At 41.3% G+C, this 17,660-nt stretch overlaps 1 protein-coding gene across 4 annotated transcripts in view; it reads right to left on the bottom strand.

Annotated features, from left to right (window-relative positions):
- The window catches only part of LOC115860494 (AGBL carboxypeptidase 4), a 1,403,751-nt gene that overhangs the window by 463,234 nt on the left and 922,857 nt on the right, over window positions 1-17,660 (bottom strand). The gene's annotated exons all lie outside the window — the stretch shown is intronic.

Genomic DNA, 17,660 nt, shown 5'->3' with positions numbered 1-17,660 from the left:
GTTCCTCCTTCCGCCGCCATGGTATACAGCTGTTACTAAGAAGTAGTTACTTAAGCAGGGACTGCATTTTCTAGTCCCCATAACAGTTAGATGTGATCATATGACTGAGTTACAGCCAATGGATTGTGAATAGAAGTGATGTATACTGCTTTCAAGACTGCCCCATCAAAACTCATCATGTATTAGGGCCCCTCCATGCTTTACCTCACCTTTGAGCTGGATGCAGAGGACTCTAAGACCATCAGAAATGGCAAAGATATAAGATGAAAGGAGCTGGGGCCCCTAAGTCAACAACATTACAGTCCTTAGAACTGGCAAGAGGGGCCCTGGTCTGGGTCTCTCACACCTGGAGGCCCTGATCTCTGAAGTACCTTCTGCAAAATTTTCTAGGTCCCCTTCAGTGCCTGGAACTGGCAATGGATGGCAGTGTTATCTGGGCAGGGTGCCTTGAGCTTACACCAGTCATTTTTCCCCCTTGCAGGTGCTCTGTAACCCTCTACTGAGGGCTGGCTTCATGAGCATGTGACCTGTGCAGCTGTACAAGGCCTTATGCTTATAAGGGCTCTGTGTTTGGGTTAATGCTCTGCTGAGACCGTTTTGGAGTTCTTAATAATTTTTAACAAGGGCACCCACTTTTTTACTTGCAATAGGCCCCACAAACTTTTCCTGCCCCTAACCCATGTGTAAGATGGACCAGATGCCCAGAGGAGCTCTGGGACTCATGCCCAAAGGGTCATCCTGAAATTTGGGGTGGTTCCCTGGTTCTATAAAGGCAGTACGGTGACAGGATGATTTCCACTGGCTAACGTGATACTTCTTTTAGGGATCAGGCGAGATTGTGCTGCCCCAAGGGTGCTGACATTAGACACATCACAGGACAAGTTTAGGGCTCTGGACTACTGACTGTCCACTGCTAACTCTTGGTGTATGGTATGCTAACTCAGGGGCCTGGGTTCCTGTGTCACCTCTCACTCTTTAGCCTATGCACTTGCTGCTGTTGGCATTCAGGGCAATCATTCATTCCCATATAGGCTCCATGCCAGTGTCTGTCCAGCAGTTCTCTGAGGGTGGCCATACCTATCCTGTTTGAGAGCTTTAGAGACCTTCTCAATGCCAGTGGGCCCTCCCTACTTATGTCCTCACTTGCCTTCAGGTTGTTTTTAAGCTGTGCTAGTTGAGAGACGGACATTCCTTGCACCAGTGAAATGACTCCTTTTACTCTGCCCACAGCCCCTAGCCTATTCTCCTTGCTTGGGTTGTATGTTGAAGTCAGGAATGCAGTCAACAGTGAGAGGGTTCACATTCTGGTCAATGACTACGGCCTAAAGAGTTTAAGAGAATCCAAATTTTATAGTGAAGAAAAGAGTTCAAGAGAAGAGAAATTTTACAGTGTAAAATTTCAGAAAGAAAGTTTAACATAACTAGAAAACAAATTATTGGTGACATTTTCCTGCATATCTGAGAAAGACTTGCATTTTTGGTCATCATCAACAAAGCACAAAAGCAACCTTTGAGAGATTCCCTGAAAGCTATCATTCATAATTAACAATGCAGTGTCATGAGTAACTATGCAATCAGCATTGAATAACTATTATGAAACTACAGAGGCAAAGAATCTATATTATTTCAATACAAACAGGTTCCTAAGAGTCATGGTATTGTGAGTAATAAGAGGGTTGCTATATTTTTCTTGAGGTGAGAGATATGAAATTAGGCAGGAACCACCACATATTCAAGAACACAATAAAGAACACAGAGCTGGTGCCTAGATATTGATACCATAAAGGAGCTTCACATGCACTATTTAGACAATTATATAAAAGAAAACATAACTACCTTTCTCCACATTATTCTATATCTTCTTCCATAAGTCACTATACTTCAATAGTTATAGTGCTTTTTTATAATTTTTACATGAGTTTTGTACTTCTGTTAATCAATTTGCTTATATACACGGAAGTCCCATAAAAAAATATTTGCCCAGGGTTCCCAAGACTCAAGGTACTGCCCTAATCAATAAATATAGGAAATCTGCCCACTGAACAGGAGGACTCACATTGGACAGTTACATAAATGAGAAATAAACTTTTATTGCTTAAGCCACCAATACTTTAGAGTTTATCAAGTAACTAGCATTTCCCTATTATTCCAGTTTTTCTTTGGTCACTGCCATTCATCCTTAAATACATGACTCTACACATCTCCAGGAAGTTTTACTTTCCATTCCTATTTCTCTGTTAGGCGCCCTTTCTCTCCCCACAGAGCTGGGTTGTTATTCTTCTTTGCACTTCCATGATGTCCTGTGCCTTCTTCTATCATTGACCAACCGTATCATATTTTACTCATTTGTTTATGTGTTTGCCTCTCCTATTAGACTATGGTCACCTGAAGGGCAGGTATTTTTGCCCATGAATGTTAGCCTCTAGCAACATGCTTGGGGAATAGAAGTGTTCATCAAATAATTTTAAAATCAATATCATTTCACAAGGGAGGCGTCTGGATAGAGTAGGAAGAGCACAGGAATGAGAAAACGTGGATTCTAGAGCCAACTTTGCCACTGTTTCCTACATAATCTTAACCAAGCCATTTTCATTGCCTGAGCTCAAATATCCTCACGCATAAATTGCAGATATTAATACCCACATTTCATGACTGTTCTGACAAATAAATCAAACAACATATGAGAATTACCTCATAAACTGAATAGGTAACCTTCAAAAGATGGTACTTGTTATTATAGTAGATGCTCAATAAATATCTGTTGAATTAGTGAATCCAGCAGTTATTTGAGAGCCTATCATATGCCAGGCATTGTTTTAGGCATTAGAAATGTAGTAATGAACAAGCTAGTGACACAGTCCTGCTCTCCTGGAGCTTATGTTCTAACAAGAGAAGATAGTCAAGAAAAAATATTCAGGCTGTGAGAAGAAGAAACATAAAGCAGAGTAAGGTTCACAAGAAACACTAAGGCGAGGAGCTGCCATCTCATAGGGTGGTCAGGGAAAGCATTATTGATAAGGTGACGTTTGAGAAGAGACATAAAGGAAGAAAAGGAGTGAGCCATGAGGATACCTGGGAAGAGTATTTTACGTAAAGACCAGCAATTGCAAACATCTTGAAGCAAGAATATGCTTGGCAAGTGCATCGAACAGCAAGAAAGCCAGTGTGGGTAGAGAGAATGATGAAGGGAGAGGGTGGTAAGGGAGAGGGTAGTAAAGGAGAGTTCAGAGAGGCTGGAAGAATTGATCATGTAGGGACTTCTAGACTATTGTAAACACTTTGTACTTTTGTTTCTCTTAGAGAGATGAAAAGCCACTGAAGGACTTTCAGCAGAGAACTACCACAATATGACTTTAATTTCAGAGGATGACTCTGGCTTCCAGGTGTAGAAAAAATTGTAATGAGTATATATGGGGAAGAATAGGGGAGGCAAGCCCAGAATTGAAACCAGCAGTTTGGAGGCTTTTCCAAGAATCCAGGGGAGACATAATATTGGTTTGCAATAAGGAGATAGAGGTGAAAATGATAGGGTGATTAGGAATCTGGATTATTTTGATCATAGAGCCAATAAGATATGTTGATGGATAGGCTGTTGGACAAGAAAGAGAGAAATCAAAGGTGATTTCAAAGATGAGAGGGGGGAAAAGGAGATAGACGGAGTTACCAGTTACAGAGATGGGGGAGACTGCTGGAAATCTAGTTTTGGGGATTAGAAATTGTAAGCTTGGTTTTAGACAAGTTGTGTTTCTATTATATGTCCAAGCTAAGACCTTGAGTAAGCAATTGAATGTATGATTCAGGAATTCAGGGAAGAGGGCTGGGTAAAGATAAATTTAGGAGTCATCAGCTGATACATGGTATTTAAGCCATGAGACTAGATGAACTCATCAAGGATGTAATACTAACTGAGGAAAGAAGATATCCAAAGATCAAACTCTAGGATGCTTCAATGTCTAGAGGTCTAGGAAATGAAAGAGAACCAGTAAAAGGAGACCTGGCAAGAAAATTGAGAGAAAATTGTTCCTTAAAGTCAAAGGAGGAATATAATTTGAGAAGACGTGAATGGTCAATTGTGTTAAAAGTTGCTAGTTTTATTACTTCATCGTGGAGAGTGTTGACACAGAACACTTTTGTTGTAGAGTATTTTCTGCTATAGAGTCAACAGTTCTGGTCTCAAATCTATCAGCTGCTTCCTCTGTCAGTGTGGATATGAATTCCTGAACACTATCTCCCAGGGTTGCTGTGGGTCCTATATAAAATAATTGTTGTGGGGCTTCCCTGGTGGTGCAGTGGTTGAGAGTCCGCCTGCCAATGCAGGGGACGCGGGTTCGTGCCCCGGTCCGGGAAGATCCCACCTGCTGCGGAGCGGCTGGGCCCGTGAGCCATGGCCGCTGGGCCTGCAGGTCCAGAGCCTGTGCTCCGCAACGGGAGAGGCCACAACAGTGAGAGGCCCGTGTACCGCAAAAAAAATAAAAAATAAAAATAATAATAATTGTTGTGAAAACATTTGGTAAAATGCTTTACTGTTCAACTATATATAACTTAACAATCATTGACACCACCAGCTCTATGCCAGGACCTGATCTGGGAAGTGGGCACAGAGACAACACAGCATACTTCATAATTCTCTGCCCTTGGGGAGATCTCAGTCTGGTTTGTGTGTGTGTGTGTGTGCCTGTGCACGTGTGTGTGCATAAGCATGTCTGTTGCACCGATATTACAGTATGCGCAGTTCTGGAGGAAGACCCAGGGCACTACAGTAGCACAGAGGAGGGGCAGGGTACGAGGAATCGGTAGTAAAATGGCAGGTCCAAGAGGCCACGATAATTGGACAGGAGGGAAGATTCTTCGGAGCTCATTTCTTGAGCATAGATTGAGGAAGTGGCAGAGTTGGCCCCTGAAATGCCAGTCATTTTTATCTCTCTCACCTTCGGACTCACTTGGAGTATCAGCACTGTTAGCTGAATCAATACTTTCTCCTTGACCCAAGCAATTGATTTTCACAATATCCTTCTTTGTCACAGACAGAAGACTAAGAAATAGAAACACAGAAAAACTGTTATACTCTCTGAGAAGGGGCAAAGGAGAGCAAGGGAGAGCTGTTTGTTGGTAGAGATGGACTACAGGGTGGCAGTGAGCTCAGAGCTGGGGATTCTGGGCAGGGGAAGGTTGAAGGAGGAGAAACTAAGGTAACCATCCCTGTAGGCTCCTGGAAGTGCTGGGTGGTGCAGCCATCAGCAAGACAGAAGGATTTAATGATGCCAAGTCCAGGAATAGGCAAATGATAGTGGTCAGAGGGCAAGGCAGGCAAAAAAGTTACAGTTCCACCAGGTTGACAAGAGAGGCCAGAGTAACAGCAGTCAGAGCAGTGCAAACCTTACCCAAAGGCCAAGGATGCCCAGGTTCCTGCTTCACAGTGCACTTCCCCTAAGAGCGGGAGCCATTAGCTACTTACAAGCACTGCTCATCTAAGTCTACCAGGGAGAAATCCCAGTCCTTCCAAGACCAGTGGTGCTCAAACCTGGCTACACATGAGAATAATCTGGGACATTTAAAAAATAAAAATGCCTGGGAATAGCTTCTGATTCAATGGAGGAGAAGTGGGTAATTGATATTTTCTAGAAGCTCTGCACATATTCCAATGCGCAGCCAATGTCAAGAACCACAGACTTAAACCATCCTAAAAAGTAACCTGGTGTTCTTGAAAGATCCCTGACCTTGTTATATCTATCATTCATTCATTCATTCAACAAATATTTATTGAGTGTTTCTAAGTACTGTAGACCTGGGTTAAAATCACAACCCAGATGCTTAGCAGCTGTGTGATTTGGGCAGCACATTACCTCTTTTAACTTCAATTTCTTCAAAATGAGAATAATACTACTACCTATTTCACAGGCTTGTTTAGCAGATCACCAGAAATTACACACTAGAAATGCTTTCAAATAATATGTACTCAATAACTGGGCACGCTCTACTCTTTTTCTTAATGAATTGGAAAGGGGATGGGGAGGTGTGCGGAGAAGCAGCAAAATGTAAAGAGCACCTGTTCAGTGACTTGTGGGAAGTAATACCTATTGCTGGTCACTGCATTTGTAGTCATACAACCAGAACAATTAGGACTCTGCCTTGTTCTTGTGGCTAAAACCTCCCCTAGTACCCAGTCCTCTGGGGCCTAGGGTCCTGCCTTGTCATACAGGACCTGGATAGCTCAGGCTCTGCTGGCTACCTATGAACAGACCTGCCTGACTCTGTGCACAGGCCTGAACCTTGCAGGGCTGGAGGTGCACAGACTATGGTGGGACAGACTTACGTTTAGGCTGGTTCAGTCACTTATGAGCAAACCACCTAATATCTGAGCCTCTTTTTCTGCATTTTTATATTGCGGAAAAGGTTATTAATTCAGCTCACAGACTATGGAGTCCAGCATCCTGGGTTTAAGTCCTAATTTTGCCACTGTTTCCTCTTGAGGAGTAGAGAAAATAATAGTATGCATCTTATGAGCTGTCATGAGAGTAAAATAGTCCATTTAAGATACTTGGGACATTATCTGGTATATAGTAGACTATCAATAAATATTAGCTGTTATTATTATTTTTATTATTATCACCATCTACCTTTATGAATGTCCATGAAAGCATGTGATCAGCTGAGCAGCCCAGCAGCCAATACACGCACTAAAACACAGAGAGTTAATTAATCCATTAAGACAATAACTTTGATGACAGCTGGGAATGTGTACAAATCATGTCGTTTTTTTCCAGACCTGTCATCTCACTCAGGATAATGGCTCCCAGGCGGGCCCAGTATTCTGTATGATGTTCCTGGAGAAATCCCACAGGGGTTTCAGGTGGCATGAAAGATGGGATCTTTACCAGAGCTTTTCAGAGATGGAGAAATAAATGACCTCATAGCATCCCTTCTGACTCAGCCTGTGCCTCTGCAGCACAAAATGACCACGTGGCCATTTTGTGCCCTGAATGCCTAACTATTGAGGCCTGAACAACAGATTAAGGTCCAAAGTAGCTTACTGGCTGACTTAGTAATAACTGCTATTGAAAACCACTCTCCTAAAAAACAGCATTTTACAGTTTACATATTGTTTCATTTGATTCATTCATTCATTCATTGACTGAACACTCACTGAGTATTTACTATGTGTCAGGCTCTGAGTGAAGTGATAGTTAATCAGTCAAACAAAATATGATGTTTAAGCACTGTTTACTAGGGTTTACTAGTAAATAAGACTACAGATGTGAATCATAAAAAGCCCCAGCAGTTCACAGTCAAATCAGAGAGAGCTGGAGCAGATGAAAGAACAGAAAAAGCGCAGTTCCTGTCATGGAACCACGGCATGTGTGGGGCAGGGTTCAAACACGAGAGTGATAGTTCTATCTGGGGGGAGGTAGGCGAAAAAGACTTCATAACTGGGACCTTTGTCTTAGGGCCAGTTCTTATGTTCCAGCTGATCCTGCTTCTATACCTGAGTCAGTGCTGCCAGCCGGTTCTTCTAGATGATGGAGACCCACCCACATGCCTGATTTCTGAGCAGTGCCCACTATTTGCTTTCTCTAAATCTATACGTCATACCTCAATTGCCCCTGTTAGGTTCAGAATATTCAAAATGTGTCTGCCAGCCCATAATCTGTTACACCTCTTGACAGACATAATAATACCTAATATTTGAATCTCACAGAATTACTGTATTAAAAGAGATATTGATGAAGAAATAATGCCAATGGTAAAAGGGACCCTTTACTGAATGCCTAATATACATTGATGTACAGCCATCAGGTATTTGATGCAAAGTTTTGCTTATCTTCACATATTTTTCCTACAAATAGATATGAAGGCCTCCATAAAAAGTTCAGTGACTTGTCCAAGGTCATATAAGTAGTAGGCACCTGAGTTTGTTTACTGCAAAAATTTTATTGTTATTATGAGACTGTTTCCTCTCTAACACACTGCCTCTCCAAAGTGAAAATATATATATATATATACACATACATACAGAGTACATGCATACATAAAACTGCAGAGCACCTGTCATGTGCCAGGTACCAAAATAGACATTTTTTATATGATACAAAAAGCATAAGAGATATTACCCTTTTTAAAAAAAAAGTAAACAGATAAGGCAACTGATGCTCAGGGAGGATGAAAAATCGGTGTTTTGACAGTAGAGCCAGAGTTTGAATCCAAGTTGGTTTGACTCAAAAGATGTTGTCTTTCCACTATACTCCACGACTCCCCTTCCTGAGACCCTTAATCTAGCTCTGGGTTTCCTGCTGTCTACCTGTTGCTTCTTTGGGACTCAATTTCCCCATCTGAAAAATCATGATCTCTAAGAGCTCTTTCCGCTTTGATGTTCTCAGGTTCTAAGATGGAGATGAAAGGCAGACAAAATAGCATTCTGGACTGAGAAAGGCAGGGATACAGCATTGCAAGATCAGGGAATATTTAGGAAAAGTCAGGCATGTTATGGGCTGGAGTTAAAGCAACTCCAACCTTTGGGTAGGGAATCAGAGAAGACTTTATTTACACTAGACCTCGGGGGATGAGGAGGAGTTTGAAATGTTAAAAGATGAGCGTTATTTCAAGAAAAGGGAAAACGCATACAAAGTTCTCAGAGGTCTGCAATACAAAGTATATTCGGAGAATGGCGATTTGTTTGATGTGGTTTTGACCCAGGAAGGAGTAGAGGAATCAAGGAGAGAGAGGATGTGATGATGAATTTCACCCCAATGGTAGCTGTGGTTTCAGCCTGGTTGGCTGGGCCACATCCACTCATATGTGGCAACTTTTGCTCCCGGTCTTCATTACGTTATCAGAGAGTTCCTGGTAATCTGAGGTTATACAGCTAAGCTGGAATAGTGCTTTCAGAGAAGTGAAAAATTAAAGCAATTATCTATACAATTAAATCCCAAACACACAGGTGTACACACACACACACACACACACACACACACACACACACACACATGCCTTTTATGTGAACAGCTAAAAAGAAGACATTTGGATGATCTCCTGAAGACAATTTTGTCAATCTTCTGTTGGTCATAAGAGAGACAGGTATTCATTGTATAAAAGGCTAACAGCACATACCAGTTCTTGTTTCATTGGTATTATGAGAATTCTTTTTCTTGATGAAGTTCAGGGGTATATACATCATAATTATATTCCCATAGGAGGTGCTATGGAAATGCCCAGAAGCCATATTTGTCTTCTGAAGATTGTATGAAACACAAGCCTCTGGCTAACTGCTAAGACCACACCTCAGATGGGCAGTGGGCAGGATCCCCATCACCAGTAGCTTGAAGCCTGTATATGTACAGAATACCAGGGTACCAATGAGAGGCTTCATAGCTGGGTCAAAGTTCATGTTTTCCACCTCACCCCTTGCCCTTTGCTTTTTCTATGAAGTTCACAAATATATGTAAGTCTCACAACTTGAAATCCTCAAAATCTGCCCTTTTAACATCTTCCCCAAGTGAACATCTCATCCCTTAACTTCACATACATTCCTTCAAAGAGTTGTCTGTAATTACTGCTTCTACTTCCCCAACTCGTTAACCTTAATTGAGTTACATCTACCTTCCATGAAATCTTTCTTACCAAGCTAAGCAATGATCCCGTTAACGTGAAATCATCTCAATCATCATTTTATTTATTTAACTGTTTCGGTGTTTGATACTTTTCACCATTCCCTCCTTAAAACTCCCTTTACCTCTGTCTTCACTGACACTCCTTTCTCCTGGTTTCCTTCCTTCTCTTCTGACTACTCTGTCTCAATCTCCTTCACTGATTTTTCTTAATCTCACCATCCCTTAAATTCTGATGTTCTCAAAGTCCCTGTCTCTCAACCTCACATTTCTCCATCTATCCATCAAGTATATACCAAATGAAGACCTGTAGAAATGAATCAGACCAGATCCCTGTACTCAAAGAGCTCATAGTCTAGTGGGGAGACAGATATGTAAACAGACAATCCCACACAGCATTAGGTATTGTTTTGTCTTCACTCTGCTGGATGAAAACCATGTAGTCAGGGGACAAAGGCAGTAGTAGCAGGGGCCTTCTGCTTCTTCCATTGGAGGGCCTTGGGGTAGAGACAACTTATATCTGTCTACTTAAACACATATGGAGGGCCTACAAATGTCACGCCTGTCATGTCAGACTTAAGTATCCAAAAGAATCATCACTCAGTGGTATCGCAATTATTCTATTAGTTGCGATGTCTTGGTCCATTCCATTGTGTCATATTTGGGAGGCAGCGTGCAGTAGAGGAAATAACACAGCTTTTAGGGGAAAAAGCCTTGAGCTTGAATTCTGGCTTCATTTTAAACTAGCTATATTATCTCAGACAAGTTACTCAAATGCTTGAGTACTCTGATCCTCATTTTCCTCATCTATAAAATGCACATATTTTCTTATAGAATTGTTATAAGGATTTGATATAAGAAGCGCTTTGCACAGTTCCTGGCCCTTGGTATTTAGAGTGGAAATTAGCCCAAACTTTCTTCTATTCCAAATGTGGGACTAACTCAAGAAGAAGAGAGACTGTGGGCAATCAAGTGTGTTATCTTTGCTCAGGTAACAAGGTGTGATGCATTAGAGAAGGGGCCCAAGACAGCATTGTTTTAAATAAAAGTCCTAAATTCCCTTTCAATTGCCTTGTTCAGATCACTTAAGGGGAGCTTTCTGTAGCTCTGCTAATGAAGTCATCCTCAAAATCACTTTCCGACAGACTCTTGCTCAATAATAAACTAACTGCATGATAATACACACATCCAAGCCCCCAAGTCGGGTGATTTTTTAAGATCGGAATCCATACAAACAGTCATTGAGAGTCTTAAGGGGGTCATTTGTGGAGATTGGATTTCTCCAAAAGAAAAGAATATACCCGCTTTCTTCTCTTTATTTCGCCAGCTCATCAAGAAGAAAACGATGAAAAAACTGTAATGTCTATGGTGCAATTCATCACAGGGAATTTTATGGCAGAAAAATATTTTCAATTTATAATGGCAGTAATAAGTGACATTGGGCAAAGGCTGAAAGAGACTTTTTCTTCCTACCAGGAGTCAGCTAGGAGTAGAAGAGGGATGTAATCGTTACTCATCCCTAGATGCTGAATGTTTAAAGGCATCTTACACAACAGCATGCATTTTACTACCCTGCTATATACACCAGGCAGAAAAATTTTACCAGAATTCTATAACTCACATGCCCTGTTTATCATAACTGAGTCCAATTAGGGCCACATGGTGGATAAAAGGGAGGGTCTTCTTGTCAGAACCTCCAGGCTGACTTTGAGAAGTCCAACAAAAGAGCCCTTCTTAAGAAGGGAGCCATGTTCTAGTGTCTGGCTTAAAAGATGTATCTCAAATGACTCTAGCCCTGGGGACACACACACACACACACACACACACACACACTCACACACGACTTCACTGGCAGAGTTTTCTAACAAATGGAATGCAATGGTAGAGAACTCACTGAGAGCACTGTTCCCAAAACCCACCAGGCACATGGCCAAGGAAATGATTCCATGCTTTCCTGTTTCACTCTCCTGTATACAGATGGGACGTCACCAGGAGTACTCATCCATCACCCTCACTGTTACTCTTCTAAGCCCCAACCCCCATATTACCTTCATCATCGAACTTCATTCTTCACTCACGCATTTATTCATTCATTTACATTTACTAAAATAGTCAAAATCAATAAATATTTATAGTATGACAATATGTCAAGCATTAAAAATACAATGGTGATTATGATATAATCCCCTACTTTTAAGGCAAGAAGTTCCTAATTTAGTAGAGCAGAGAGCTGAGCAAACAGTCATACCACTGCCTGACTGCATGGTAAGGGCTCTGCTACAGGGTATGCTAGGTACTGAGATTCAGAGGGAACAGGAGAGAAAAACACATTTAGCATGGAGGGGCCGAGAGAATGCTTCCTGGAGGAGATGCCCTTTTTTAAGTTGAGCTGTGATGCACGACTGGGAATTTTCTAGTAGGAAACAGAAAGACAAGGCAGGCAGAGGAACAAGATGTGCAAAAATGGAAAAATGTGTGAAATGGATACAGCATGTACACAGAACAGAAAGTGTGGAGCACAGCTGTGGAGCACAGCTGAAGGGCAAAGCCTAAGGGTTCTGGGACTTCCCTGGCGGTCCAGTGGTTAAGACTCCCCTGTAAGGGCACGGCTTTGATCCCTGGTCAGGAAACTAAGATCCCAAATACTGTGCAGTGCAGCCAAAGAAACAAACAAACAAACAAAAACCTCTCTACTGTAGAGCACAGGGAGCTCTACTCTCAATACTCTAATGGCCTATATGGAAAAGAATCTGAAAAAAGACTGGATACATTTATATGTATAACTGATTCACTTTGCTGTACAGCAGAAACTAACACAACATTGTAAATAAACTATACTCCAATAAATTTTTTTTGTTTTAAAAAGCCTAAGGGTTCTGATTAAATTACCTAGGAGAGGTGAAGTGCTGTTTTACGTGCTTTGGAGTCATAGATACGAAAAACACACAGCCACCAATCTCAAAGAGCTTCTGCTTCACACACACAGAAACTTTCTTCTTTGGCATGTATTCCTTGCCAGGCAAGTCAATGGACTCAGCTTTGTTGTGCTTTTGTTTGTTTAGTTTGTGTGTGTGTGTGTTGTTTTGTTTTGTTTTATTCTTTGACACACTTAAAATGAAGAGAGAGAGTAAAATGTGAAAATCTGGGGTCAGAAATCTCTCTGTCAGAGGGAACAGGTACAACCCTAAGGAAGAAGTGTTCCTAGGAGTCCAAGGAAAAACAAGGCCAAGGAGCTGGAGCAGAGTGAGGCAGGAGAAGAATGGTAGGCAATAAATTAAGGGCACAATTTGGGGGCCAGATCACGCAAGGCCTTGTGAGCCATAGTAAAGGTTTTGGATTTTACGCTAGGTGAACTGTAAGCCACTGAAGGGTTGCGAACAGGGAAATGAAATTATCTGACTCTCATTTTATTTTTTAATTTTTTTAACATCTTTATTGGAGTATAATTGCTTTACAATCGTGTGTTAGTTTCTGCTTTATAACAAAGTGAATCTCTTATACGTATACATACATCCCCATATCTCCTCCCTCTTGCGTCTCCCTCCCTCCCACCCTCCCTATCCCACCCCTCTAGGTGGTCACAAAGCACCGAGATGATCTCCCTGTGCTATGCGGCTGCTTCCCACTAGCTATCCATCTTACATTCGGTTGACTCTCATTTTAAAAGGAGCATTCTGGCTGCTGTGTGGAGCATAGACTGCAGGGGGACATGAATGAAGAAAGGAGCTATTAAGAGAGGAGTATCTTCACAGACAAGACGATTGGGGCTGAGCTAGAGTGGCAATGATGGAGGAGATGAGAAATGACTGGAATCAGGGCATACTTTGAATATCATTACTTAACTGTCCCTCCCCCATTTTACTTAACTTCTCAAATGCCCAAACTGTTCATTCCACAAACAGAGAAACTGAGGCCTAGAGGAAAAGGACTTGTCCAAGGCCACACAGTGGGTCCATGGCAGAGACAATCCTGTCTCTTTTCTTTGGCTTCCCTGAATTTGTCACCATCTCCTCTCCAAGTCAATTCCACTGTCTTTCATAAGCCTGCAATACCATCTTCCTGGTGGCATTTTCAGAAGAGCAGACGGCATTCAGCAGAAAGCCTGCCCAGCATAAAGAGAACCCAGGACTTTGATGTGCTCCAACTGGAGCACAGAGAAGATGTGTGGAAAATACCAAGCAAATGTTTGGACTCTGAATCCAAAATAACATGTACTTAACTTTGCAATTGAAAAAGCTAAATTCAAACATGTGTCTTGTTGGTTTTCCAGAAAATATAGAATCATGTAGCATAAAATTAAATAAACACCAACCCCAACTTGTGGTCTCTCCCCACCCTCCCTTCCTCTAGAGTGTTCTCCAAGTATTTTCAAACTCCCTCATTCTCCAAATTAGGAACCTTCCATATGTTTGGACTCATGAGGCAAATAGTCATACTAGCTAATACCATAGTACACAGTGGAAATTCCCTATTTCCTATTGCATTACACATGTTCAGTCCTCTGGGCCTCTGCTCATGCTGTTTCTCTGCCTGGTATGCTTCCCCCGTGCCTTCTTTTTGTCTGAAATATTCTTTGAAGCCTCCTTCTTCAAAAGCTATTGCCCAATTCTTCCTGTCACTTAATTGACTACTTTATTCCTCTCAAATCTTGTTGCAAAGATAGCTACGAAATCCTCAGTCTCTTCATCTTTATAATGGAAATAAAAAAATTTCTACTAGCCTCAAAGAGATTTGCAAAGATTAAATGAATGAATATTCATGAAATAGCTTTGAAAAGAGTAAAGTACTCAACTATTAGTATTAATTTTTCTTTTTTCTTCCCTTCCTCTTTCTTTCTCCCTCCTTTCCTCCCTCCCTCCTTTCTTTACCTTTCCTTTCCTTTCCTTCTCTTTCCTTTTCTCTTTCCTTTCCTCTCCCTTCCTCCCTCTCTCCCTCTTCCTTCCTTCCTTTCTTCCCTCCCTCCTTCCTTCCTTCCTTCCTTTCTTCCTTCCTTCCTTCCTTCCTTTCTTTCCTTCCTTCCTTCCTTCAGTTCTTAGTTAAAAGTACCCTTCTTTTGTTGGGGAGAGGAGGCTCCCCAAACATGTAAATGCAATAGACATTTGTAGTCAGCTGCCTGGTGTCTAAAGAATAACTAGATAAATAGCATTCTTCAGAGTCTGGCCAGTACAGGGCCTGTTCCTGGCAGGGCAGTACTGATATCGTGTCTAAGTCTCACTCACTTCTCCACTCCACTAAATAACAACAATAACCAAAATAACATAAACTCTTAAAAATAACTCTGGCACCCTCTCCTGACAAAAAGAAACTAGATCTGCAACCCTCCACTTCAACCTAGACAGTTTTTCTTTTATTAGTTTTATATTTTACATGAGATTTTTTTTGAGAAAAGCGTTCTTTTACTTTAAAAAATCTTTAAAATAACTGTTCAGATTGAAAGCCCTCATTTTAGAGATACAGAAGCTAAAACTCAGGGAAGGGAATAGTTCAAGGACATTCTTTCTAAAGCCACGTGAAATAACTTCTAGACCTAGGATCAGCCACTTCCTGGATATTATCCCTACCCTGTCCACCTCCTGGGAGGTTTTCCTGATATCAAATGAGCTAATGGACTGATTCTGGAAAAATCTTACTCATTTTCCAGAACATGCGGCTGTCATTATGCTCATTTTGGCTCATTTTCCTGGTCTTGGGTACTAGGGACCTTGAAAACCAAGATCCAAATCCAGGTAGTATGAGGAAAAACCTTTGGATTCCTGGCTCCAACCAGTTCCTTAAAAGTATTTTGCATCAGCGTACATGGATTTCTGCTCAGTCTTCTGGCTGAGAGGATTTTTTTTTTTTTTTTTCATTTTTGCTTTCTCAAAGAAAAACAGGAAAACCCTCAACACTTCAATAACAGGCCCTGGGGCTTCAAGGCCAAAAAATGACCAGCCTCCTTTCGACCAACCTCCTTTCTCCTCCATAATGACTGTAATGAGCTCTGACAGGTGGGTGGCTTATAAGAGCAGGGGAAAACTGAAATGACTTTGGGACACTATAGGTTTTTAGGAAAGTGGTGATTTGACTATTGTAGGAACAAATGGCTGCTAAGTCTCTGAATACAGACAATGAAATTTCAGGAACTTGTGGGTCTTCTTCAAGGTGACTTAGACAGACATTCATGAACTAAACTCTAGACAGATTTCAAGTGAGACCAAGTCACAGGTCAGTTTTCTTCTGTTCCGTTACATCAGCCCATTAAAGCTTACCCCTTTCTGCATCTCAGTTTCCTCATATCTAAAATGGAAATCCTACCTCATAGGATGGTCATGATGGTTTAATAGAAAGATGTATGGAATGCTCTGTGTCTACTTCTACATTACAATGAAAATAAAACAGCAATAGCTAACACGCATTGAGCACCTACTATGTGCCAGGCAGATTTAAGCATATTGTATTAATTCATTTAATCTTCAACATAATTCTTTGAGGATTATTATTATCCTTATATTACAGATAGGGAAACCGAGGCATTGGAAGGTTAATTTACTTGCCTAAGATCATATAGCTTGAGAGTGATAGCGTTGGGATTCAATCTAGGTAGTCTGACTCCATAGCCTGTACTTAACCAATACAGTTACCCGTCTCTAAAAAAGTAGTAGACGTAATTGTTATTGTTAATGAGGTCAGCACCAGGAAGGAGAGAAGCAAGTGTGGTATCTTAGAAGGTCTCACAATCCTCCGCAGCAGACAGTCCTGCCAAGCTGACCCAGAACACAGAAATGCATGTTGATTCCTTTCAAAATGGCTCCCAGTGACGGAATGCCAGATCCTCATACTTTGCTCTCCGGCACTAATTAAAAGAAAGGAGTTAATCAAGATAAACTTCCACACCTGCTCGGCACCAGCCTGGAAGTTTATCATGTCTAAATATGTTTCTCATGCATTTACTGCAAATTAGTTTCTGAAAGTGAATTTCAAGGTCTAGTGACTCTGAGGTTCCCTAACTCCATTTTCATTAAGTTTTCACAAATGATCTACTGTTGCATTTCTTTTATAGTGCAGATTTAAGACCCCACTATGAAAAGCAATTATGCTGTTGGAAAAGTGTATTTTGACTTATTAAAAAATCTGAAAGGTTTCAGAAAACTATTTATTTAGGTTCTCATTGGGAGAGTATTTTGACAGTCCTCAGAAAGAAGGCACTTTTCAAAGCACTTTTCAGTTGTGTACTATTTGGAGTGGGGCCTAACAAAGCCTTTGTGCGAAGTAAACGTGGAGCAGTAGAACAAGCACAGGGCAGGGCATCAACAGGCCTGGAGCGCTATTCCTAGACGAGAAGCCTTGGGCCTCCCTGTCCTCATCTGAAAAATAAGAACTGCACACAGTAATCTCTAGAGTAAGAGGAGCACCGAGATTCTATGATTATAGCTGCCTGTACTGATCACTTACTGTGTCTCAGACACAGTGCTAACAGGTATGTATCCAATCCTGAAAGACAGACTGTATTATTCTAATTTTATGGATGAGGAAACTGAAGCTTGAAAAGGTTACATGGCTTACCCAAACTCAAGAGATGCTAGATTTGGCACATGACCCCGATCATACATTCTGAGGACTGCTATTCGGAGAAGAAAGAACAGAATAATCTATTGATATGTTCAACAATATGGATGATTGACTGCAAGAAGTCAGACACAAGAGTTCATAACATATGACTCTATATGAAGTTCAAACACAGACAAAACTAATCTATGGTGATGGAATCAAGAGCAGTTGCCTATGGAGAGGTGGACAGTGAATAGAAATAACCACAGGGAACTTGCTGGGGTGATGAAAATATTCTAGATCTTGGTTGGGATCATTACACAGGTGTACGGATTATCAAAGCCCATGGAATCAAATGCCGAAATCCAGTGCATTTCACTATAAATAAACCTAAAAAAGTGTACATGGCTGGTGGGCAGCTTGTTTGGCTTGTGAGCCCCATGCACAGATGCCTATATGCAACTGCTCCTCCTAAAATGGGTAAGGCTGGGGCCATGTGTCCTTCCTTGGGAACCAAGGGAACTGATGTAG

Source organism: Globicephala melas, chromosome 1 (assembly GCF_963455315.2).
Source record: "Globicephala melas chromosome 1, mGloMel1.2, whole genome shotgun sequence".
Classification (NCBI taxonomy): Eukaryota; Metazoa; Chordata; class Mammalia; order Artiodactyla; family Delphinidae; genus Globicephala; species Globicephala melas.
The sequence above is the reverse complement of the archived record's forward strand: the minus strand, read 5'-3'. Positions and strand labels throughout refer to the sequence as shown.